The sequence below is a fragment of the Antechinus flavipes genome, chromosome 2 (assembly GCF_016432865.1).
Source record: "Antechinus flavipes isolate AdamAnt ecotype Samford, QLD, Australia chromosome 2, AdamAnt_v2, whole genome shotgun sequence".
Taxonomy (NCBI): domain Eukaryota; kingdom Metazoa; phylum Chordata; class Mammalia; order Dasyuromorphia; family Dasyuridae; genus Antechinus; species Antechinus flavipes.
The window spans coordinates 390,048,023-390,075,227 of NC_067399.1; the positions used below are offsets into that span (position 1 = coordinate 390,048,023).

General features: G+C 33.1%; 1 protein-coding gene across 10 annotated transcripts in view; it reads left to right on the forward strand.

The window, feature by feature from the left end:
* LOC127550013 (protocadherin alpha-C2) overlaps positions 1-27,205 on the forward strand; it is a 214,278-nt gene that overhangs the window by 83,298 nt on the left and 103,775 nt on the right. The gene's annotated exons all lie outside the window — the stretch shown is intronic.

The following is a 27,205-nucleotide window of genomic DNA, read 5'->3' on the forward strand; positions in this document are numbered from 1 at the left end:
GTAAATATTTTGGAAAGTTAGGAAGGGCTCAGGTTATGAAAAGCTTTTAATACAGAATAAAAACACCAAATCCTTTCAGAAGTGGATCATCAAAAGGATGGAAACAATCAGAGAATTCATCATCTCTGACACACACACACAAAAGCTGAGTTAGGTGAATGTTGGTCAGAAATAGGCAGGGAGTATCTGTGCGTGATTTGAAGAGCCTATATTAAGGTAACAAAACATCCTCTTTTTTTTGACATTTCAAAGGGATATACTCATGATTTTCACCATTTTGACTCAAATTCAATAGACATTAAGAATGTACTACTTGCAGGTTACTCTGCTAGGCCATAGAGAGAAAATTAGATCTACATGAATATTCTATTCCCTTTTCAGTATAGGATTTAATCCTTCTCTCTTTCTTAGCTAGTTGTGTTTATACCTAATATATTTTCATACTTGTTTTCTGAGCCTAAATTCCCTCCCATAGACTAACTTTCAGCCAAAAAAAGTTTCAAATATCATATGGTAAAGGTGTTTCTAATAGGAAATAAAGATTAGTTATATAAAATAAGCAAGAGTATGCACAGGTAAGAACACTTCTCATTCCAACTCCAATTCCACCTCCATACAATATTGTGCTTAGGGGGAATTTTCTGCCTTATTTTTTAAATGCCCTCTATCAAAGCTGTTGAACTCAAATAGAAATTGGAATACCCATATATAAGGGTGTGCAATGCTGATTTCTGCAACCTTATCATGACATTATCTGTGTTTTGTCACATTTATATTTATTCTGTTAAGCAAACAAAATAAGGCCTACTTGAAGATCTAAATGTCTAGGTCTGTGTCATGGAAGAATTCCTTAAAGTGGAGCCAGAAAACTGCTCCTTTTCACCAAAATAATATGCTTAATTAACCATGTAGTTTCCTTGTTTGTAAAATGGGCATAATACAATTATTTTTAGGTTCACAGAATCATGGAGACTTAATCAGTCAATAAAGGAGAATTAATAGAGGTTTTTGTCTTCTGTAAGACAAATATTTTGATACATACTAGAAATACTAAGAAAATAGTCCTTGACCTCAAGAAGCTTATATTTAAATGGAAAAAAAAAGAAGTCCATCTATAACAATATATACATATGTATGTATGTATACACACACACACACACACACAAATACACATACATAAAGTAGACGTTAAGTTTTGAGTGAAAGGAAGTAGCATTTATTGGAGATGAGAAGATGGCATATGAACTAAGTTCTGAAGTAGTCTAGAGATTCTTAAGAGACAGAAGTGAGGTGAAAAGGCATTTCAATCATAGTGGACCGTCAATGCTAAGCATAGAATGTTGTGTGAACAACAAAAATAGGCCAGGAAGATTGAATTATAGAGTACAGGACAGGAGTAATGTTAGAGAAAAGTGGAAAGATAGGAAGAAGTTAGGTTATCAAAAACTTAAAGTGTTGGAGTTTATATATATAATCCAAAGGTATTCCAAGATAAAGCCATGTTGGAAAACGGATCAAACTAAGTAAAGGGTAATCAATAAGCCCCAAACCCCATTGGTGAGTTAGGAGAATGTCTATCTAAAGCATGTGAAGATTTCTCTCCAGCAGAAATGAGGGAATGAATACAAATTGTTCCAACTCCTGGGAAAGTGGCTTGAAGTAGGGGCTAGGGAGTGCTTAGAGCTTGGTCAGACATCAAAAATACCAAGGACATCCACTGAATTCTGGGCCATCAACTATCATCCTAACTTTGGTCTTGCCACTTAACTTTGCAGACTCTGAAATAAAAAAACGAGGGTGACATCTTTGTGTAACTCTGATTCATTTAAATTCAATTCACGAGCAAGTCAAGATATCATACCATGATGTAGTTGTTCTTCAAAAACAAAGGACAAACAATCCTCACTAACAATAGTGAGACATTAGAGTCAGTTTATTAATTAAGCATGTGAATAGTCAAAATTGCACTTTAGGAAAATCATTTTAGCACTTATGTGGAGGATAGATGTTTAGAGTGGGGCGAGACTGAAGGTAAAGAGACTCGCTAGGAGGCTATTGCAATGCTCCAGGAAAGCAGTGATAAGGGACTGACCTAATATAGTGACTATGTGGGTAGAAAGAAGTGGACTCATAAGAAAAATGTGGAGATAGAAATAAGATTTGGTAGATTGAACTTGTAGGGTAAGTGAAAGTGATGAGTAAAGGCTGAAACCAGGTTTGTGAGCCTATATAACTGAAAGATTATGGCAACTTTAAGAGTAATGGAGAAGTTCAGAAGAAAAGTAAACAAATGTGTGTGGGCAGGTGGTGAAGAAAGGAAGAGAATGAGTTCTGTTTTGGACATGTTGAGTTTTGGCTGTCTATGGAATATTCAATCCAATAAATCCAATAGACATTTGGTGATGAGAGATTATAGCTCAGAAGGAAGACTAACTTTGAGTATATACTTATGGAATTCATATGCAAAAATAATAATTGAATCCATGGGAAATAATTAGATCACCAAGAAAATAAATAGAGAAGAAAGTCTTTTAAAAAGTTATTGAATATATTCATAGTTAAGTGATATGGATGAATAAAGGACAAAAGAATCTGAGCAGAAGCAATCAAAAAGACAGCAAAGAAAGAAATGTCACAAAAAGTCAGAAGAATACAGGGAAGAGATCATGAACAACAACATAAATTACATAGAGAGGTAAAGAAAGTTGAAGGTCAAGAAACAACCATTTAACTTAACAATTAGATAATTGCTAACTTTGGTTGATAACTTTTATTTAAAAAATTTAAATTTAAAAATAAAATTTATTTAAATTTATTTAAATTAAAATTTAAACTTGAATAAGAAGACAGGGGAAAGGATATGTTCTTGATGAAGAGGGATTCTTCTCCCTGCCAAGGTTATTCTCCCTCATCATGTATCTTCAGTCTTACCCTATCCTATCATCTTTAGCAAATTGTTTTCATTATTTCCCCCTCTATAAATCTGATCTTTTTCCTATCTTCTGGTTTCTTCTCTGCTGCCATATACTTGCACTCATTACATCTCCCACCCAGAGAAACTATCACAAATATTTCTCATCTTCTTAGCTAAACTTTTGCAATTTTTGTCTACCCTTTTATCTTGAATCCCTTGCTTTCTCATCCTATTAACATTCACATCTTGAAAGCTTTTAAATAATAATGATTCAATCTACTAAAAATGATGCTATTTAATCACAACTGAGCACTTATTGCAATAAGGCAATATTTTTGTTTGTTCAGATGTATCTAACTCTTTATGACATCATTGCGGTTTTCTTGACAAAGATACTAGAGTTGTTTGCCATGTCCTTCTCAAGCTCATTTTACAAATGAGAAAATTGAGGCTAATAGGACTAATTGATTTGCCCAGGGTCATAGCTAGTGTATGTCTGAGGTAGATTTGAACCCACTCTATTCACTGTGCCACTCAGTTGTCCAAATCCTTTTACTTCTCTTTAATTGGTTCTTTATTCTACTTTCCTTAATAGCTCTCCCAAACATTGTTCTCCCCCTCACTCTCCAATTATACCCATCCAATTACACTTCCCAAGTGAGGCCTTCAATTTATGTTTTACTGGAAAAAACAAATACTATCTGCTTAAAATTCCAGCTTTCCTTTTCCACCTCACCTGACAACTTCTCAGCATCTTACAAACCACTGAAATCATTCTTCACCATTTCCTACATTACTTCATATCCATTGAAGGGGCAATTTTGCTTATGTACATTCACCCTTAATCGTCTCCTCTTCAGTCTTTTCTAGATCCCAGTGTTATTTGGTTGCCAGTATAATTTTTTTTAGCTAATCGTTAATCTTTTCCATCTGCTTGCTTCTTCTTTGTTGCCTACAAAGTAGCCATATCTTTAACCTCCCCACTAGTTCCTAGCATCTCCATCTTATGTTTCTTGAGGCTTATGGCACCTCTATTATTTTCCATGTTCTTTCATATTCCACTCTCAGAAAACTTCCAAAATGGTTGTCTGACCAGAGACAGGTAGTTCAGCTTCCACAAACCTATTCTAGAAAAAAATTCCCTAAAATTAATCCCGACTATATAATTATGAAGAAATCCCACAAAAAAGCAAGCATAAGTGATTTCTTCTATTCTATAATTTCACCAAAAATTCAGCTAGAAAATCAACAGGAAATCAGAGAAAGGACCCATCCAAAAAGCAGTGCCAGCATAAGCAAACAAGATGGAAGTCTTTCATTGTTACCAGAAAAAAATGGATATACCTGTAGTCTGCAGTCCTCTACATATAGAAACAACATTATTTGACTACTCTTATAAAAAAGATCCAGGGAAATTAAAAAAAAATTATATCTAGACTTTGAAATGCCTGGGGCTAGTAGCAACCAGTGCTATAACAGCAATATTTAGACTAACACTCTAATGTCAAGGATTCTAAGGTCCATAACACTCTTCCCTAAAAAAACAAAAAAGACACTGAAGATCCAACAGTCTGAACCTAAAAGAATCTAAAAACTACCAGTGCCCTTACTGTAGCAGGTATAAGAACTCAGATAACAGACTGAGACCAAACTGAGTCCATTATCTCAGTGAAAATCCTAGCAGAGGGTATAACCTAGTCCTAGCAAAAAGCCCCAATTCAGGAATTAAGTATGGAGAGATGAGTAAATAGAAGATGATATCAGGATAAAAATTTTGAATCAGAGCTATCCAAAAAACCAATCTAGAATATGAGAGAAGCTATGCAACAATTTTAAGCAGAGAAAAATTAAAATAAAATTTCCAGAAGTATTCGTAAATCGTAAATTCGTAAAAAACATGACTCAAAGATGATATAGATAGCTAAAATTCATGAAGCATCAATTAATTAATGAAATAAAGGCTGTAATGAAAAAATTGGAAAGAAAACACATAGTTTAAAAGAGAAAGTAACAAAACTTCTAACAGACATTCTAAAAAACTAGAATGGACTGAACAAAAATCAATGAATCCACAAGAAATAAGAAAGCACAAAATCAAAAGAAGAAATACAGGAAAATGTGTGATATCTGCTATCAGAAATAACTGTCCTAGAAAACAAGAGGAGAGATAATTTTGGAATTATTAGTTATTTTTAAAAATTTTGATTAAAAAAGTCTAGACATCCTATGTCATGGAAGTAAAATAAAAATTGCCAGCTCTATTACAGCCAGAGGATAGCATGAAAATAGGAAGCATTCAGCAATCACTTCCTGAAATAAAGCTGAAAAGAAGTCCCAGAATGTCCTAGTCAAAATCCAGTGCTTCTTGCTCAAAGGAAAAAACAATACAACCAGTCAGAAAGTGTTCAAGTGCCAAATAATCACAATTAGGATAAAAAAAAAGCTCTTTTAGTATAAAACAAGAGTACTCGCAATTAAAAAATGTTCAAAACTCTAATGAGATAGGCTTACAACCAAGAATAACAACCTGTAATGCTGAGTGTAGAAGGGGAAAATAGGCCTTACTTGGAATAGAGGAAGTTTCAGAAATTTTTGATATAAAGATGAGAGCTAAGTATGAACTTTGACATGCAAACTTGAGTCAAGAGAAACTTAGAAATGTGAATTATGTGTGTAACTGGAAAGTACAATTTGATGAAGAACTAACATTCTAATGGGAAGGAGTCAGAAACAAATATCATTTCAGAATATGTTCAAAGATCATTATGGACCTTAAATTAAGACAGGTCTTGATATGGATCATTTCTCATTTGATATTTTTAAATGGAAGAAAGGAGAGGTAAAGGGAATGGTTTAAAGGGAAGAAGAAGAAACTTAGCATGAGAATAGGAAGAAGTACAAAGGACCAAGAGGAAAGAGAATAACAGATAATGAAGGGTCAAAAGTGAAACAAATTTCTTTGAGAACAGTAAATACTAAAGGGGAGTTTAAAAAGAAAAAAAGGAAAGCAAATAACCAGAAGCTAAGGGGGTTTTCATCTATTGAAGAATGGCTAAATAAAGTATATACCACAAACAAAGTGTGGTATATAATTATATTAAAATTTTATTGATTCATCTAAAATAATGAAAGTTGTCTTCAGGAAATCCTGAGTTGATTTCAGTGATAAAGAGTGAAGTGAACAGGAGCAGAATATTTTATTCAATAACAACAACATAGAAAAATTACTTGAATAACTTAAAAATTCTCCTCATAGCAATAACCAACCAAAAATTCAGAGGGCAATGATGAAGCATACTACCTATTGACACAAAGATGATGGACTCAAGGTGTATAAAGGGACATTCATTTTCTGATATGGCCATCTAGGATTTTTGTTTTGTGTAATTGTGCTTATTTTTTAATAAGAAATTTTTCTTTCTTTTTGTAATGGGGGGAGGAAAATTTGGTTGTTGAGAAAGAAGATTCAGAAATAATTATGCCAAAAAAGGAGAGAAAAAAAGTCAATGAAACTTTTCTTTAAAAGTACATAGTGGAAAAAGAAATCAGAAAGGAAGCACAGAGAATCAGGACAGCTCTGAAAATGTTTTGCATTTATTACATACTTTAAAACCCCAATCCCAATGCAATAGAAATTTGCAGTTTCATATACAATCTTATTTCAATTTGGAAATGGGTTTTTTATGGGAGAGGTTTTTGTTAAATTTAGAATGAAAAAACCCAAAGATCATTTTTCGTGGATTAACAGTCATAGGCACTAGTTCTTTCAGTACCTCAGGATACAGTTCATCGGGGCCTAATGATATGATCTCACTAAAAGCAGCTTTTAAACAGCTAGCTGTTTATTTGGTTTTCTTAATCATATAAGCTACTTTTCTCTTTGCTTTGAAATATAAAGATTTTCTTTTTGAAAAACAGAAGCAAAATTAAATTTGAGTAGTCCTGTCTGTTCTGTAATCCGTTATCCTAATATAATAGAACCCAAGAAGGGATCCTATTCATACTTTGATGTTTTTATTTTCCCCCATTTAGAAAAAATCATTTCCCTTATTGCCCATTTTCCCCAATCCCAATCGTTCTTTGCTAAAGTCAGTTTATTCTGAGTATTACATCTTCTGGCACTATTGTTATAGGATAATTTTTAAAATTTTAATTATTTTTAAAATTATTTTTAATTATTTGTCACCTGATCTTTAGTTTTCTCCGCATTTCTTTTCTATTTAAAAGAAATGATAGATACAATGTATTTTGACACTATTCAGGCATTTCTCAATTGATGAGAATACATTTTATTTCCAGCCCTTTGCTACTTTAAAAGTGCTGTTATAAATATTTGTATATATGTATGTAGGGTTTTTTCCCTTGCAAACTTGACCTCATTGGAGTATATTGTTTATCTGTAGTACAGAGGGCCCCTTTCCAAAAAGAGGGACTAATCTGGATTCATATAGATTGATTTCATTCTTAGGGGGCAGCAGGGTTCAGATTTTTTGTTTCTCTCTGGCCAATTGGATCCACCCAGGAGTAGAACTTTAGAGAAAATCCCCAAAACAGTGCTTAAATATAACTCATGTCTAAAATCATCTCAAAATATTAATAAGTAGGTACCTTCTAAAAAAGGTATTCTGAACAAAACAGGTACAGGACAACAGCATAATGTACCAGAAAAATCAGAAAGATAAAACAATAACCCATTATATTATTCACTATATTATCTCCAGAGATAAAGTATTTTGGGTCAGCTGACCAGATGCTATATATTTTAATTTGCATTTATGTTATTAATAGTGTTTTGAAGCAGTGTTTCATACGATTGTTTCTGAATTCTTTATATTTACCATACCTTCTAATGAAATAATATTGTATTATAGTCATATACTGCAATTTACTTTACTATATATTCATATACTGCAATTTATTTAACCATCCCCAATGGTTTAGTGTACATCATGTTTACAGATAATACAGTTATGAACATTTTCCCACTTATGTTTGCTTTTTGATTTCCAATAACATGTTGGAGTATAGTTCTTAGGATCAGAGTATAGAGCTAGAGTTGTTATTTTTTAAATAATCGCTTTTTATTTTTCAAAATACATGCAAAGATAGTTTTCAATATTCACTCTTCCAAAACCTTGTTACAAATTTTTCTTCCTCCTTTACCTCCCCCTTCCCCTAGACACTAACTGATTCAATATATGTACATATTTCAATATGTACAATTCTCCGAAACATATTTCCAAATTTATCATGCTGCACAAGAAAAATCAAATCAAAAGGGGGGAAAATGCAAAATTAAAAAAGCAAGCAAACAACAACTAAAGGCGAAACTACTATGTTGTGATGCACATTCAGTCCCCATAGTCCTCACTATAGATGCAAATGATTCTCTCCATCACAAGTCTATTGGAATTAGTCTGAATCACCTCATTGTTGAAAAGAGCTAAGTCCATCATGTTGATCATCACATAGTCTTGTTGTATACAATGTTCTCTTAATTCTACTCATTTCACTTAGCATCAATCCATGTAAGTTAGAGCTAGAGTTGTAAAGTACTTTCATTATCTAGCTCAGTCCCATCATTTTATAAAGATGTTAAAGCCTAGCAATATTTAGTAATTAATATTATTTGCTATATCATAATATTCGGTTACATTAATATACCATAATGTTTTTCAACTATTCCCCATTTGATGGTCACCCAACTTTTGGTATTAGTTTTGTAGGGTTGGGAGAAGAGAACAAGCATATATTAGAAACTTAATGTGTGCTAAGTGCTATACAAATATTATCTCATTTGAAATTCACAATCCTGGGAGGTGAGTGCTATTATTACTCCTATTTTAAAGTTAAATAAATTGGGAAATAAAAGATTAACTGACATTCACAGATAGTAAAAGCATTTTAAGTTTGATTGAACTGACTTCAGGTTTACTGTTCTATCCATTGTTCCACCTTCTTGCCTCAAAGGGCTATAAAAATGTTCTACCTATGCAATCATGATTATTGTCACGGTGAATATTTTCAAAGGTATTTTCTTTTTTTTATTATGTGAAGTTTGGGCTCTGACTATAGACTGCTCCAATATCAGTACATTCAAAGGATTTCTCTGAAGTACAAATATGTTTATGCTTTTTAAACTTTCTATATCATTCAAAAGCATCTCCACATTCCTTGCATTTATAGGGTTTCTCTCCAGTATGAATTCTTTGTAAATTAAGGTTGCCTTCTATTTGAAGGCCTTCCCACATTCTATATTTAAGTGGTTCTTCTCCAGTATGAATTAAGGTTTTCCTTCTGGTTGAAAATCCTCCCACATCCATTTCATTTATAGGATTTCTCTCCAATATAAATTCATTCATCTACATGAAGACTTCCCTTCTGGCTGAAGGCTTTTCCACATTCATTACATTTATGGAGTTTCTCTTCAGTATGAATTCTTTCATGTAAATTAAGGTTGCCTTCTATTTGAAGGCCTTCCCACATTCATTATATTTAAGTGGTTCTTCTTCAGTATGAATACTCTTATGTAAATTAAGGTTTTCCTTGGGGTTGAAAATCCTCCCACATCCATTTCATTTAAAGGATTTCTCTCCAATATAAATTCTTTCATCTACATGAATGTTTCCCTTCTGGCTGAAGGCTTTTCCACATTCATTACATTTACAGAGTTTCACTCCAGTATGAATTCTTTTATGTAAACTAAGGTCTTCCCACATTCATTATATTTAAGTGGTTCTTGTCCAGTATGAATTCTGTCATGTATATGAAAGTTTCTCTTCTGCCTGAAGGCTTTTTTACATTTACCATACTATGAATATTTTGATATATTCTGAACCTTTGTTTTTGTCTTTAAATTCCTTGTGTTTATGAGCCAGCAAAAGGATTACTTGGCCAAAGGCTATGGATGGATAGTTTTGCCCCTTTTGAAATCTAAATTGAAAATATAGAATGGTTGGAATGCCTCATAGGACTGCCAACAATATATTGCTATGAGTGTCTTCCCACAATCCTTTGCACACTAACTGTTCCCATTTCTGAAATTTTTTTTTTAATGAAATGAAATCTCACTTATTAAGTGCACATATTTCTTACTGTTAAAGATCTGACATTTCCCTGGAATTATTTATAATTTGAAAATCTTTTTTTTGAAACAACTTTTTCAGATCATTTGACCACTTATCTATTCAGAAAATTTACTTGAAGTTAAATATTTGTGCTAATTTTTATATAATTTGAGTATTAGATATTTTCAAAGATATTTGATGCAAATATTTTCCCTATTCTACTGCCATCACTGAATTCTGTAAAATCTTTTACATATTATATAGTCAAAATTATCAGTTTTATTTTTTATGATAGGGATAGAATCATAAAAAATAAAACTGATAATTTTGACTATATAACACAAGGCCTATATATACATTTTCTCATTATTTCTCTTGACATTCTAGACTTTTTGAATCTTCAAATTATTTTTATTATAATTTTGACTAGTGACAAAAACATTCTATAGCAATATAATTGGCATTGCACTGAATCTGTAAATTGCAATATTATTATAATTATAAATTATATCTATAAATTATAATACAATTGTAAGTCATGAATTTTTCTCTAGTTATTTAAATTTCCTTTTATTTCTGTTTAGTGTTGTATAGTTCTGGTCAGATAATATTTTAAAGGTTGATTCTCAGAAATGTTAATTTTGTTGTTATTTTGAATGGAATTTTTCTTGTCACTTCCAGTTTCTTATTGAAACTATGTAGAAATTCATTCTACTTTTTGGTAGATTTATTTTGTATTTCACAAATTTATTATAGCGATTAATGAGATTTTTCACTGATTTTTGTGAGGATTTTGCTAAGCATGCCATTATGTTATCTCCTTGATTTACTATGTCTAGCACCAATTCATTGAATAATGGAAGCAACAAATGATTATACATAAGATAACATGGATTTTGTTTGGTAAATAGTCTTTTTCTTTTCAATTTTTTGTTTTGTTTTATTTTTGAAAGGCAATTGAGGTTAAGTGACTTGCCTAAAGTCATATAGCTAATAAATGTTAAGTGACTGAAGTCAAATTTGAACTCAGGTCCTCCCATCTCCAGGACCACTGCTCTATCTACTGCACCATCTAGTTGTCCTCATTTTTTTTCAGCTTTTTATCTCTTTTTAAAAAAAATTATTCTCTGGGCTTTTGATTTCATTGGCATAAGGAATTCTCTCTATTTGGGTTGATTTCTTCTCTGCAATTTATACATTTAGAGAGTTGTCTGGAGCACTGATAGATTAAATGACTTGCCCAGTGTCATACTGAAAGTTTAAACTCAGGTCTTTAGTTCCAAGGTCAATTCAGCATTTACTATGCAAAATTTTCTTTGTGTATTTGGAGAGAATTACTTCTTTTAATAGATATTTGCTTAACTCATTGGCATTTTTCATTAATATGTGTTCAGAAATATAATTTTCCTCTAAAAGCAGCTTTAATAACATCTCATAAATGTCATATTATCCATTATAATTTTCTCCTACGTAATTATTTTTCTTTCTTTCTTTTTTTTTTAAATAACTTTTTATTGATAGAACCCATGCCAGGGTAATTTTTTATAACATTATCCCTTGGGTAAGATAGGGGGAGGAACTCTAAGGCAGGGGGAGGGACACTAAAAAGGGAGGGCTGTGAGAAGCAAGGGGTGCTCACAAGCTTAATACTTGGAAGGGGGGGAAAGGGGAAAGAAGGGAGGAAAGCATAAACCGGGGTTAACAAGATGGCAAGTAATACAGAATTGGTCATTCTAACCATAAACGTGAACGGGGTAAACTCCCCCATAAAGAGGAAGCGGTTAGCAGAATGGATTAAAAGCCAGAATCCTACAATATGTTGTTTACAGGAAACACACCTGAAGCGGGGAGATACATGCAGGTTAAAGGTAAAAGGTTGGAGCAAAATCTACTATGCTTCAGGTGAAGTCAAAAAAGCAGGGTAGCCATCCTGATCTCAGATCAAGCTAAAGCAAAAATTGACCTAATTAAAAGAGATAAGGAAGGACACTATATCTTGCTAAAGGGTAGCATGGATAATGAAGCACTATCTATATTAAACATATATGCACCAAGTGGGGTAGCATCTAAATTCTTAAAAGAGAAACTAAGAGAGCTGCAAGAAGAAATAGACAGTAAAACTATAATAGTGGGAGATCTTAACCTTGCACTCTCAGAATTAGATAAATCAAACCACAAAATAAATAAGAAAGAAGTCAAAGAGGTAAATAGAATACTAGAAAAGTTAGATATGATAGATCTCTGGAGAAAATGTAATGGAGACAGAAAGGAATACACTTTCTTTTCAGCAGTTCATGGAACCTATACAAAAATTGACCATATATTAGGACATAAAAACCTCAAACTCAAATGTAGTAAGGCAGAAATAGTAAATGCATCCTTTTCAGACCACGATGCAATGAAAATTACATTCAACAAAAAAGCAGGGGAAGTAGACCAAAAAATAATTGGAAACTAAATAATCTCATACTAAAGAATGATTGGGTGAAACAGCAAATCATAGACATAATTAATAACTTCACCCAAGAAAACGATAATAATGAGACATCATACCAAAATGTATGGGATGCAGCCAAAGCGGTAATAAGGGGAAATTTCATATCTCTAGAGGCCTATTTGTATAAAATAGAGAAAGAGAAGGTCAATGAATTGGGTTTGCAATTAAAAATGCTAGAAAAGGAACAAATTAAAAACCCCCAGTCAAACACTAAACTTGAAATTCTAAAAGTAAAAGGTGAGATCAATAAAATTGAAAGTAAAAAAACTATTGAATTGATTAATAAAACTAAGAGTTGGTTCTATGAAAAAACCAACAAAATAGACAAACCCTTAGTAAATCTGATTAAAAAAAGGAAAGAGGAAAATCAAATTGTTAGTCTTAAAAATGAAAAGGGAGAACTCACCACTAACGAAGAGGAAATTAGAGCAATAATTAGGAGTTACTTTGCCCAACTTTATGCCAATAAATTCGACAACTTAAATGAAATAACATTATCCCTTGTATTCACTTCTGTTCCAATTTTTCCCCTTCCTCCCTCCATCCCCTCCCCCAGATGGCAAGCAGTCCTTTACATGTTAAATAAGTTACAGTATATCCTAGATACAATATATGTGTGCAGAACCGAACAGTTCTCTTGTTGCACTGGGAGAATTGGATTCAGAAGGTAAAAATAACCCGGGAAGAAAAACAAAAATGCAAGCATTTTATATTTATTTCCTAGTGTTCTTTCTTTGGATGTAGCTGCTTCTGTCTATTCTTGATCAATTGAAACTGAATTAGCTCTCTTTATTGAAGAGATCCACTTCCATCAGAATACATCCTCATACAGTATCATTGTTGAGCTATATAATGATCTCCTGGTTCTGCTCATTTCACTTAGCATCAGTTCATGTAAGTCTCGCCAGTCCTCTCTGTAGTCATCCTGCTGGTCATTCCTTACAGAACAATAATATTCCATAACGTTCATATAGCACAATTTACTCAACCATTCTCCAATTGATGGGCATCCATTCATTTTCCAGCTTCTAGCCACTACAAACAGGGCTGCCACAAACATTTTTAGCACATACAGGTCCCTTTCCCTTCTTTAGTATCTCTTTGGGGTATAAGCCCAGTAGAAACACTGCTGGATCAAAGGGTATGCACAGTTTGATAACTTTTTGAGCATAGTTCCAAATTGCTCTCCAGAATGGCTGGATGTGTTCACAATTCCACCAACAATGTATCAGTATCCCTGTTTTCCCACATCCCCTCCAATATTCTGCATTATCTTTCCCTGTCATTCTAGCCAATCTGACAAGTGTGTAGTGGTATCTCAGAGTTGTCTTAATTTGCATTTCTCTGATTAATAATGATTTGGAGCATATTTTCATGTGGCTACATATAGTTTTAATTTCTTTGTCTGAGAATTGTCTGTTCATATCCTTTGACATAATTATTTTTCTATTAATTTTTCTTTGCCCAGTCATTATTTAGGATATCATTCAGTCTCTGTTTAAATATGTGTGTTTTGTTCATATTTTCCTTATTGATTTCAATTTGCATCATCATATAATTTGTAAAGCATATTTCCAGAAGTAGCTCAGTGTTTGGGAGGCTCCAAAAGAAAATGCAAGAGAGGAGAGATATCAGATTGACTACTAAACTGAAGGACTATTGAGTCATTGTGCTGACCTCATTGTTGTATGCTTGTGAAACAGCATACAAGCGCAATGCCAGGAAATTGAATCACTTCTATTTTAATTGTTTTAGGAAGATTCTGAAGATCACCTGGCAGGATAAGACACTAGATACTGCGATCCTTTTTTGAACTAACTGTTAAGCCATTCAAACCACTACAGATAGTATACTATCTTGGACTGGCCACATTGTTCAAATGCCAAATGTATGCTTGCGAAAAAAACTATTTTATGAAGAACTTTCACAGAGCAAGTGCTCACAAGATGGTCAGAAAAGTGATACAAGGAAACTTTTTTTTTTAAGGCTTTTTATTTTGAAAAATGTATGCATAGTTTTCAACATTCACTCTTGCAAAACCTTGTGTTCCATTTTTTCTCCCTCCTTTCCCCCACCATCTCCTTTAAACAGCAAGTATCCAATATATATGAAACATGTGCAATTCTTCTACACATTTCAACAATTATCATGGCTGCACAAGAATGATCAGATCAAAAGGGAAAAAAATGAGAAAGAAAACAAAAAGCAAGGAAACAACAGTGAAAAGTGAAAATGCTATGTTGTAATCTACACTCAGTCTCCACAATTAATTAAAATTAATTAAAATGAGTGGCTTTCTTCATCACAAGACCATGGGAACTGACCTGAATCATCTTGTTGTTGAAAAGAGCCATGTACATCAAAATTCATCATATAATTTGGTTGTTGTGTATAATGTTCTCTTGGTTCTACTCACTTCCCTTATTATCAGTTCATGTAAGTCTCTCCAGCCTTTCTAAAATCATCCTGCTGGTTGTTTCTTATAGAACAATAATATTCCACAACACTCATATACCATAACTTATTCAGCTGTTCTCCAGCTGATAGGAATCCATTCAGTTTCCAATAATACTCTTCAGAATTGATTGTATGGTGTGAGAGACACTGAGACAGGATTTACCCAGCATAGTCTGCCTTCATCAGAGAAGGTGCTGTGCTCTATGAGCAAAGTAAAATTGAAATAGCTCAGAAAAATGCAAAATGTATGAAATTAGAGAATCTTCCCTAAATGTTCATTGGGACTGTTTGTGTGATGGCAAAGCATTCCAAGCTCATATTAGATCAGCCACAGTTGAATACACTAACTTGACTCTAATACTGTAATGTCATTTTGATCCTTTTCAAGAATGAAGAACAACAGCCTATCAAGCAAAACATGTATTTAATATTTCTGCCATTCTGTATTTTTTGAGTTTCTTTATTTTCTTGCTTGTATGCAATTTTTCTAAAGGTGCCATGTAATATCTAAAATAGATATAGTTCTTAAGATTCTTATTCAAAGACTAACCAAAATCAACCATATCTCATTTTTTCTAATATTATATTCCTATTTTTAATTTTTTTCTTATTTATTCATGCTGGCAGAGTAGAAGGATATTGGCTTTAAAATTCAGAGGACCTGGCTTCCAAATCCAAGCTTTCTACTTACTCTTTGTATTAATTTGCATAGACCTTTTTACTTGTTTGGGTTTTGGAATTGTCATAGCTAAAATTAGAGGTTTAAACTACCCCCTAGAAGATAAATTTCAACTCTAAATATATGATCCTATAATGTTTCTATTAGATTTGTTTATCTAATAGAGGCAGTCAAGTTACATATAACAATAGCATAATAAATAAGTTACCTTATGATCTAATTTAAGAAATATTTAGTTTCTTTTGAAAGTAATACATATTTTTATTTTGTATACATAGTTAATATTTATTATCTATGGTGTCTTTAAGCATAATAAAAATTTTTTGTAGGGCTCTGGTGATACCACCTATTTTAAAGATTTATTACAATTGCCATTTCTAATATTTTGGATTTGACCAAGACATAATGAATTCCATTCTAACCTATCTTTTAATCTTTATTTTATGTGTATTTCTTGTGTACAACAATTTGTTAGTAATTTTTAATTGGTTTTAATAATTTCTATTATATAGGCATGTTTATTTTATTAATATTCACAGTTATGATTGTTAAATTGACTTTTTACCCAGCATTTATTTACATTCTGGTATTGTGTTATTTTCTTCTTTCCTCTTTTAGAAAGAAAACAACACTAAGTACCTGCAATTTGTATTGCTTGAAACACTTTGATTCCAATCACCTCTATTCCTCCTCCTCTCCTAATCCAGCTCAAATGTCACTAAGTTTTGTCTCTTTTTTCTTTTTCTTCTTCTTCAATAGTTGTTTTGTTTGAAGCCATCAGCTTCTTCATTCCACTTTCTGGCTCCCTCAAATCGTCATTCTCCCTATCTTGGTCTTGTCCCTAATCATTTCACTTTTTTGAGAGAGGGTGGGGTGGGTGGGTGGAAGAAACAGTGGAGAGAGAGAGAGAGAGAGAGAGAGAGAGAGAGAGAGAGAGAGAGAGAGAGAGAGAGAGAGAGAGAGAAGATGGGAGGATGGGAGGGAAAGGGAGAGGAGGGGAGGGGAGTAGTAATCTGTCTTTTTTTGCCTGGCCTAAATAAGAATTTAGTTAAATTCCTTTTCTCCCTACCTTAGCTCGTTGTTTGAAATATTCTTTACCTATGGCACTCACATGTTAAGGAATATAATATCCTTTCCACTTTTCCATTCTTTATAATTCTTTTTAAACACTGAAGCTCAGAATTTGTCTCCTTTTCTTTCTTTGATGACCTTTAGATTATGTGAGACTATCAAAATAACAATAGTTATTATTTTGTCTCAGTGTGCAAGCAATGGATCATTTTCCAGCTTTTTCAAATTATTCATACTTGTTTGCCTTTTTTTAAATGTTATTTTACTACTTTGAATTTCAAAGAATGTTCAACTCTTTTTAGGTTTTTGGTTTTGGGGGTTTTTTTGGGGGGAAAAATGGAAAAGTCAATTCTACCTAAAGTATTTTTCCTCTTATAGAATTGTTCTCAATTTTGCAAGATGTCATTTTGGGTATAAAGCACTTTTCTTTGGGATATGTATTTAGTATTTCAATTTTTTCTTTCTCATTTCTTGCTGATGAGTGACACTGTGATTCTGCCAGGAGTTATTTGGTATGTGATCTGCCTGTGGAAGTCATGTGTAATATGTGTGTGTGTATATATATAATTTTAGAATTCTGTGTCTTTGATACCATATTTCTGTAGTTCTTTTGTGGAGTCCTTTGGTTCAATGATTTTATGTTTTCTCCTCTGATTCTAATACTCTTAGGGAATTTTCTTCTATGAGTTTTCTGAAATATGTATAAGCTTTTTGTTCCACTATATTTTTCTTGTGGAACAGTAGTTAGAGTGCTGGGCGTGCTATCAGAAAGATTTAGATTAAATTTGGCCTCAAATTCTTACTGTGTCACTTTAGACTTCAGTTTCCTCAAGTATAAAATGGGGATATAATAACAGAAACAATTTCTAAAGATTATGATTAAAGGAAATAATATTTGTAGTGTACTTAGCACAACGTCTGGCCTAACAAGCAATTAATAAATTCTTCTTTCCATCCTTCCTTCCTTCTTTCCTTCCATCCTATCTTCCAGATTGTTTGAATTAAGTAAACTCTCTTCTAATTTTGCTTTATTGATTTTACTCTAATTTCTGTTGTATAATTGGATTTCTGAAACTTATGTTTGCCATTACTTTGAGGGTGTTCACTCTTTTTCTAAGATTTCTTAAAATTTAAATTTATTTTGTTTTCAATTCAGAATTCTCTCTCCCTCTTTCCTCTTTTTTACTCATTGAAAAATCAAGAAAAACAAATGCCATTACATTATGTATAGTCATGCAAAACAAAACTCCACATTAGCCATATCCAAAGAAAAAAAGGAAAAAAAGAAACAAAAGAAAATATGCTTCAATGTGCACCCTCAGTCCATCAGCTTTCTATGTGGAGATAGATAGTGTATTTTTATTATGGGTCCTTTGGAGTTGTAGTTGCTCATTTTCTTGATCAGAATTCATATCTTTCAAAGTTGATTTTTAAATTTATATTATGTTTATGTATAATATTTACACTTATTACTTATTGCTGTTACTATATAAACTGTTTTTCTGGGTTCTGTTTCACTTTTCATTAATTTATACAAGTTTTCTCAGATTTTTCTGAAATTATCTTCATTTCTCATAGCATACTAGTATTGAGTAATACATATATAATATGGTCAGCCATTCTTCAATTGGTGGACATTTGCTCAGTTTCTAATCTTTGCCATCACAAAGAGAGTTGTTATATTTTCATACTTATGGAATCTTTTCCACTCTCTTTCATTACTTGTGGAGGAAGAATTAGTAATGATGTTGCTTAACTGCTTTTTGAGTATAGTTCCAAGTTGCTGTCCAGAGTGCTTGGAATAGTTCACAGATCTACAAACAGTACAATAAAGTACCTGTACCATGGTGGAGGCAGTATCAGAGAAGAGAGGAGGGTCATGGTTTTTAAAAAAAATAATTAATTTATTTACAAAGCATATACACGAGTGATTTTTCCAACGTTGACCCTTGCAAAACCTTTTGTTCTAAATTTCCTCCTCCTCCCCATCCCTTCCCCTAGCTGGCAGGTAGTCCAATACATGTGAGATGTGTTGAAATATGTGTTAAATCCAATATATGTATACATAGTTATATAGTTATCTTGCTGTATAAGAAAAATCAGATCAAGAAGAAAGGAAAAGAAAAACTGAGAAAGAAAATAAAATGCAAGAAAATAACAACAGAGAGAGTGAGAATGCTGTGTTGTGGTACACACTCAGCTTCCATGGTCCTCTCTCTGGGTGTAGATGGCTCTCTTCATCATTGAACAAGTGGAACTGCTTTGAATCATCTCATTGTTGAAGAGAGCCACATCCATCAGAATTGATCATCATATAGTCTTCTTGTTGCCGTGTAAAATGATCTCCTGGTTTTGCTCATTTCAATTAGCATCAGTTCATATAGGTCTGTCCATGCCTCTCTGAAATCATCCTGCTGGTCGTTTCTTACAGAACAATAGTATTCCATAGCATTCATATACCATAATTTATTAAGCCATTCTGTATGAGAGATGCTATAAATGTATATTACTCTTGGCAATGAATTGTATACGAGGGGGTTCAGTGAGAGAAGATGAGGATTTGAGGATGGGAGAAGTCTAGGTTGAAACCTGAGGATCTGGGAGAAAAGTGTTGCCTTTGACATTAACAATAAGAAAGTTTGAAAGGGGGAATGGTTTGAATGAAGAGTTAATGAGTTTAGTTTCAGTTACATTAAGTTTAAGATATCTACAATACATAAAGTTTGAGTTATTTAATATGTAGTTGGAGATATGGCGCTGGAGGTCAGGAAACAGGTCAAGCTAAATAGATTCCCATTGCATTTACTTATTGTAGAAAATTATTTGTGCCATTGCAATTTAACATATAAAATGTTCCTCAGTTGTTCTAGTTTAACTTTCCCTAAAAGAATTTCAGGTTGTGGATCCTACCTGTCATTTTCCTGATCCTTTTCAAATGTACTTTTCCTAAATTCTAGGTTGCACATTGACTTTTCTCTTCTTCTTTATCTATATTCTGATATGAGGAAGTAACTTTCTTATAACATTCCCATTGTAGATTAAGATCAGGACTCTCAAGACCATTTTGTCTTTTATAAAAATCTGGAACCTGTGTGCCAGAGGGGTCAAGTGATTTGTCCAAGATCATACAAAGGATGAGTTAAGAGTCAGGGTTAAAAACTGAGATACATACTCAATGCTCTTTTCATTAACTGCTCTACTTTTTTATTTGGGAGGGAAAGAGGGAGTAAGAAAGAAAAAGAGGGAAGGAGGAAGGGAAGCCTTTAAAGCTGTGCTTTTTTGGGGAACCAAATTCAAAGCTTTTTTTTAGGGTAATCAACAAAAATAAACACAGTGGAATCTTAAGATCACATATTTAGAGCTAAAAGTTATCTTAGAGGTAATCTAGTCCTATGTTCTCCTTTTAAAGATTAAAAAACTGAACCTCTGAGAGGCAAAGTGAACGTTCCATCAAGATTCCATCTCAATAGTAATTGGTAAAGCAAGGGTTTAAGTTCACCTTCTAAGACATCAAATTCTGCATGTTCATGACTGTAACATTTCTAATTTTTTGCATATTTTTGTCAATTGTGAGACTGCTAATTTGTAAACTGTTTTTTCTCTTTTAATATTTTCATGGAAGATACCTTTCACAATACAAAAATAATTCTAAAATTTCTTTTTTGATAAACCTAAGAAAGTAGATATGCAATTGGGCAGTTGTTGATTGCTCTCTGTCATCTTTTGTGGTAATATAAGAAGTTTTATGTTCTTTTTATACATTCTACTCTCTAACACATTTTACAAAATAATTCTTTGGGACTTCCAAGATTATGCTACCTCCTGTACAGATTTTCTTATATGTGTTTTATTGACTCTATCTAGTCTTCTCAATTTGCATATCACTGTCATTTTATCCTGCTTATATATAGCATTTGGTGAATTGAAATATTTGGGTCCTAATGTGATAATACTATCATCATTGGTTATTAAAATAAATCATTATATAAACATTGACAAATATGTTACATCTACTTTCTACTTGTTCTGTCAATTTAATCTTTGAAAGTGCTTAAGGCTATGTGATTTAGATAGGTTTTATGCTAAATTTCCTATAAGCTAGTTTTTGCTTTCATTGCTTTTTATTTATATGGCTAAATTGCTCATCTACTATCTTCCTTTTTAAAATTTTATACTTTAACTGATTTACCCATATACTTGGGAAGGAGGGCAAATATTTGCTAAGATTCTTGTGGCTTTCATTATTGTAACTTTTTTTATTCAGTTAAATGTTTGTAGGAATTGATAATAACTATGGTAAATGTCTTTTTACTTTTTTAGAAACATTAACTAACTTAATATGTAGTATAAATATAAGATTCTTTTCAATTAATCAATTAAATATTATTGGAAGAACAGAGGCATACACTCAGTTTCAAAAGGTAAATGACATATTAGTCATCTGTATAAAAGTGATCATTAAAACTAGTAAGTGCTTTGATGACTCTGCCAAAGCAAGGAATATGGAACAAGAGTTCTTAACTTTTTTTTTTTTTTTTTTTTGAGTTGTGGACCCCTTTGTGTGGTGAGGCCTTTAGACCTTTTCTCAGAATAGTGTTTTGAAATGCATAAAAGAAAATACAGAGGATTACTAAGTAAAGCAATTATATTGAAATAGTTGTCACCAACATATCTTTTAAAAGTTCATGTACTCCATACTAAGAATTGTTAATTTAAAATGATGGAGAAGGAGGGGAAAAAAAAGAGGTCTAAAGGCTGATCCTTGAAGAAAAATCCCTTCAAGGAACCAGGGAAGTGAGAAGTCAGGGAAAGAGACAAAGAAGACATGTTTTGCAAGACAATGATAATAGCCAGCATTTGTATGGAGCTTTGGGGTTTGTCAAATGTCTTCTATACATGATCTCATCAAAAACCCAGTACAAGTCTATGAAGTAAATGCTATTACTATCCCTATGAATAATGAAGAGCTAGAGATACAGAGAAAAAAAAAATACTTACTTAGGATCACACTGCTAGTAAGTATTTGAAGTGGGATTCGAACTCAATTATTTCTGATTCCAAGTTAAACACTCTATCATCTAGCTATACTATGTTATAGGAAAAGAAGCAGGAGAGCATGTATTTCAGAAGCCAAGGAAGAGGAAAATATTCAGAAAGGAAATAAATCTTTAAAAATGTTTCTTATTTATATCTTTTCTTTTTATATCAAGTTCATGTTCAAATATGTCCTTTCCCCTCTGCTTCCTAGAGTCTACTGTAATACAAAGATTAGTTTAACACAATTAACCAATACATCAACTGACTCTTACAATCTCTCATTTCTGCAGTGAAAGGAGGGAGGCGCATTTTCTCTTCTCTTCTCTTCTCTTCTTTGGGGTCAACCTTGATCATTATAATTACCCAGTATTCAGTTTTGGCTTGTGGTTTCCCATTTACATTTGCCTGGTTTTGCTTTCTTTGCACAGGACCATAAGTCTTTCTCAGCTTCTCTGCATTCTTCATGACACAGTAGTATCCCATGACATTTATGTGGAATAATTAATAAATTGTTATGAATAAATTAACCATTAAGAGAATTATTCTTTTTTATATTTTATTTTATTTTATAATAACTTTATATTGACAGAATTCATGCCAGGGTAATTTTTTTTACAACATTATCCCTTGCACTCGCTTCTATTCCGATTTTTCCCCTCTCTCCTTTTCCCCTCTCCCCTAGATGGCAAGCAGTCCTATATATGTTAGATATGTTGCAGTATATCCTAGATACAATATATGTTTGCAGAACTGAACAGTTCTCTTCTTGCACAGGGAGAATTGGATTCAGAAGGTAAAAATAACCCGGGAAGAAAAACAAAAATGCAAATAGTTCACATTCGTTTCCCAGTGTTCTTTCTTTGGGTGTAGCTGCTTCTGTCCATCATTTATCCATTGAAACTCAGTTAGGTCTCTTTGTCAAAGAAATCCACTTCCATCAGAATACACCCTCATACAATATCGTTGTCGAAGTGTATAATGATCTCCTGGTTCTGCTCATTTCACTTAGCTCATGTTAGTTCATGTAAGTCTCTCCAAGCCTCTCTATATTTATCCTGCTGGTCATTTCTTACAGAACAATAATATTCCATAACATTCATATGCCACAATTTACCCAGCCATTCTCCAATTGATGGGCATCCATTATATTTCCAGTTTCTGCATGTATACAGGGCTGCCACAAACATTTTGGTACATACAGGTCCCTTTCCCTTCTTTAGTATCTCTTTTGGGGTGAGATCTTTTTAGCAATATGGTTTTTCTTGTTGTTGATAATTCATGTTATTTTAAAATTATTTATCTAATATTTTGTTTTCCCCACTTATATGCAAAAACTATTTTCAACATCCTTTTGTTTTAATTTTGAGTTCCAAATTCTCTTCTTTTCCTTCTCCCTGATTGAGAAGGCAAGCAACTTGATATAGATTATACATGCAGCAGTAAATTTTGAGGGAGGAGCCCTTTTCTTTTTGAAAAGGAAGGTTCCTTGAATTCTGAAAATTCAGCTAATCCAGAGAAATGAAAAATTATATAACATAGTTGTGGGAAAGGCATGTAAAGGTTATTATTGGAAGATCATAAATATAATCCACAATGATATTAAAAGGACAAATATAAATATAATACAGGCTGAATAAGTGAGGAAAGAAAGATTCCAAAGCATTTTAGATTGGTCAGTGCAATCATTAGGAACTAATGCCTTGTTAGTTACTGGGCATGTAAATAAAATGAAGCTTGTACTTCTTTGGGAAACTGCATTAATATTTAGTAAATTTAGTAATTTAGTAAATTAGTAATTTAGTAAATATGATCCCAGTGATCTGTGAGCTAATTTTGTCTCTTAATGTGAAAGAGTCGCTTTCATAGGAGAATAATTTCACTTACTATATATTCTTTTCTGGTTGATGTCACTATTACTTGTGTACAATTTGGCCTTCAAATAATCAGCTCATAAATCATGCCTTAGGAGAGAAAGCTGTTTGAATTATGTGCTTGTGATCAAATTTGGTCTGAAAGCTATTTGCTGATAACCTCTGGGTTGTTGAATACTCTAGTGGCTAGCCCATCAAGTAAAAACTCTCTAGGAGAGAATTCAGGAATCTCCTTTTTTACTGTCTCTTTAAGTCTATACTTTGAATTGAAATGCTTGCATTGGGAGAATCTGGGGAAAAATGCTATAAACAAAAGAATCATTTGACTGCATTGAAAATGGCAGTGTCCCTATGGAAGGATTTTTGGAATGTTGGATTTTAAGTTTTAGCTGATATATTTTCAGCTGATATATACTGATATCTCTAACTGTTGAAACTTTGGGGAATTTCTTTCTGCATTACTGTTTTTCACATACCACAGAATGGTATGGATGAGAATATACAATACAGAAGTACAGGAACATCTCTAAGGGGATATGGACTAGGTTATATCATTTTGTGTGTATGTGTGTGTGTGTGTGTGTATGTGTATGTGTGTGTGTGCATGCACATATGTGGGATTGCCATTGCCACGGTTGGCTCAGCTCGTGTCGCTCGCTCTTAGCTGGCTTCCTGTCGCAACTGCCTATATTTGCTATCGCAATCTTTCTTGCCTATTATTTGCTATTGCAATCTTTATTCACCTCTTCACTTCAATAAATATTGAAGATTTTTCCCTTAACCTGAATTCCTGACTCCGGCTGACTTTAAATACGCGGTCATTACACATATGCATAGTTGTACATTTGTGTGAAGATGCATGTTTTGTCCCTTTTAATATAATAAGGCGATATTAAATTGGAAATGGAGCAACTGGGTGGTGATGTGGATAGAGTGCTGCGCCTGGAGTCAGGAAAACCCATCTTCCTGAGTTGAAATCTAGCTTCAGACATTGACCAGTTGTGTGAATCTGGGAAAGCTACTTAATCCTGTTTGCCTTAGTTTCTTCATCTGTAAAATGAGTTGGAGCAGCAAATAGCAAACCATCCCAGTGTCTTTGCTAAGAAAACCTAATGGGTTCCCAGCATGTCAGATGTGACTAAAACAACTGTAAGAACAAAATACTAAGAGATGTGGACGTGGGACAGGGAAAGCTGAAATTTCATAGTAAAAACGTAAAGGAGGAATTTGCTTCTGGAACTTTACCTGCAGATTATTTCCCTAAAAGTCCTTTTAAATGTCTCTTTTTCCTCTGCTGGTTACATTTCTTCCCATTTCCCCCTCCACTAATACAACCACCTGGTCCCAGTATCTATCCCTGTTCCATCTGGTCTCTTCTTAGGACTTAGCACAATTATACCAATTTACTGTACAAATTGTGTACTACAAATATATCGTAGAACATCTCAGAAGAGAGCTTTCCTTGGCAGAGTACTCGGGATTGCTATGTTGATTATTTTGATTAAGTTAGGCACATTCTCACAGGTTAATTACTTCTGCATTCAGAAAGAGAAACCTTTTTTTCAAATACAAGTCAGCATGATCAGCAGTGAAAACTAATTTAGGAAAGGCATTTACTGTTCTCCAGAAGCTCTGTAGAGCATTTAAAAAAGTCATTAGAAGTGGTGAAGGTGCCCCTGTTTTTCAGACACACTTCAAAAAGCAGTCATTCTTATTCATAGATAAGAGAATCATCAGTATAGAATTTGAAAAGAATTTGGAGATAATTTAGTTCAATCCTTCCTTTTTACTGTTGAGAAAGCTGAGATTCAGAGAGATTAAGTGATTTGCTCATGGTCACACAGAGAATTAGGGCTGGAACTGGTATTCAAATTCTGTTCTCATGACTCCCCAAAGCAGCATTTTTCTCTTATACCATCTTTTCATGTCACTTCTCGGTTTTGTCATTTTGATTGCCTCCCCATTTCTTGGAGGATAAAAGGCAAATTCCCTAATCTGATCTCCATGGTCTGACTGCAACCTACCTTTCCAATCATATTCCATAATCTTCCCTTTTATACATGTTACATTTTTAGAAAACTAAGCTACTAGGCCTTTTTCTCATCCTTGCTTCTGATGCCTGTATAAAATGAGGTAGTTTAGGGACTAACGTTGGCCTTACAAGTGAAATTCCAAGGAATTAATTCTGTAGGAAGGTTGAAAATTCTCTTGAGGAGTTTCTTATATTTCTCAGATAAGTCAGGCCAACTACTTCTTAAAGACTATAAGAGACATGATTGACCTTTAGTCAGCAAATCATGTGTTCCTGCTCAATTTTTTTTTTTTTATTTGCTCAATTACCAATACCTTCTAATGCTATCAGATTGGTTAGGAAACTCTCTGTTTCTTAGTTACTTCAATAACTCTTTTATATTGTTATCGGGTCAATGAAGACTTTTCAATTTGATCAGATACTTTTTTTGATCGAGAAACATCCCCTCTACATCTTTAACTTATCTGTCTTTTTCTTCAAGGTAAGGTCTAGCTCTAGTGCTTTCTTCATGAACCAGCTCCCCACTTCTGTTTTTTCCTGATGAAAGTTTTTTCCATCTCTTCTCAAAGAGGCTCCTTTTTCTATAAAATATTCCTCCTTGAAAAATATTTATTTATATACATGTTTTATTCCATTCTATCTTATTGTAAATTCCTCAAGAGGCTTGTTTTTAAAAAATCTTTCTACCTTTAGCATCTACCACAATATTTTGCACATAGTAGGAATGTTGAAGTGACCCCCTCCCCCTTTAGAATAAGGATTCTAGACTTAGCCTAAATGAAACTGCAATTGGCTAATAGAGTTTTCCTTTATTCTACCTACTTCAAGTATCTTCCTACTTCCCTAATTCTTAGGGATAAACTTGGGAAAGGGTCATTTTTTGTGGAACTGGTTTCAGGAGACTTCACTCTGGCTTTAGGAAAGAGGGTGTCAGGTATAGCCTCAGCTACAGTTTCTGCTAGTATTTCAGTGGGAGCATTTCATCCTAACAGAGAATGTGTATTGAGTCACTATCACACTTAGATGGCCCAAAACTTAAGAAAATTTTATTTTAAGAAGGGTGTCATATCACCTTGGATTCATGGGGTTACTGGACCTTTACATTCAGTACGGGTAGAAAGGTGGAGTTTCTCTGATGCTTTTTCTTTTTCTCAGTGAATACTATTTTTGGCAGACACACTTTGCATTGCACAGGATCTGGATTATGAGATCTGAGGTTATTTTTTAATTTTGTGATTTTCTCATGGAATGGATTAATTTCCTGATTCTCACTGACTTTTTGACATCCTTTAGCAGAGAACTAAGAGTTAAGATTAACAATAATAATAAGTAGCATTTATGTAGAGCTTTAAAATTTGCAGAGTGCTATAAAATATCATCTCATCTGCTAACAAAAAACCCTGGTAGGTATGTGTTATCATTATCCCTGTTTTACAAATAAGGAAACTGAGGTAGAAGGAGATTAAATGATTTGCCTAAGGAGATTAAATGATTACACAGATATTATTTCTGAAGCCAGATTTGAACTAGGATCTTCTTGATTCCAGCATTCTGTCCAGCACTCTGCCATCTAACTATCA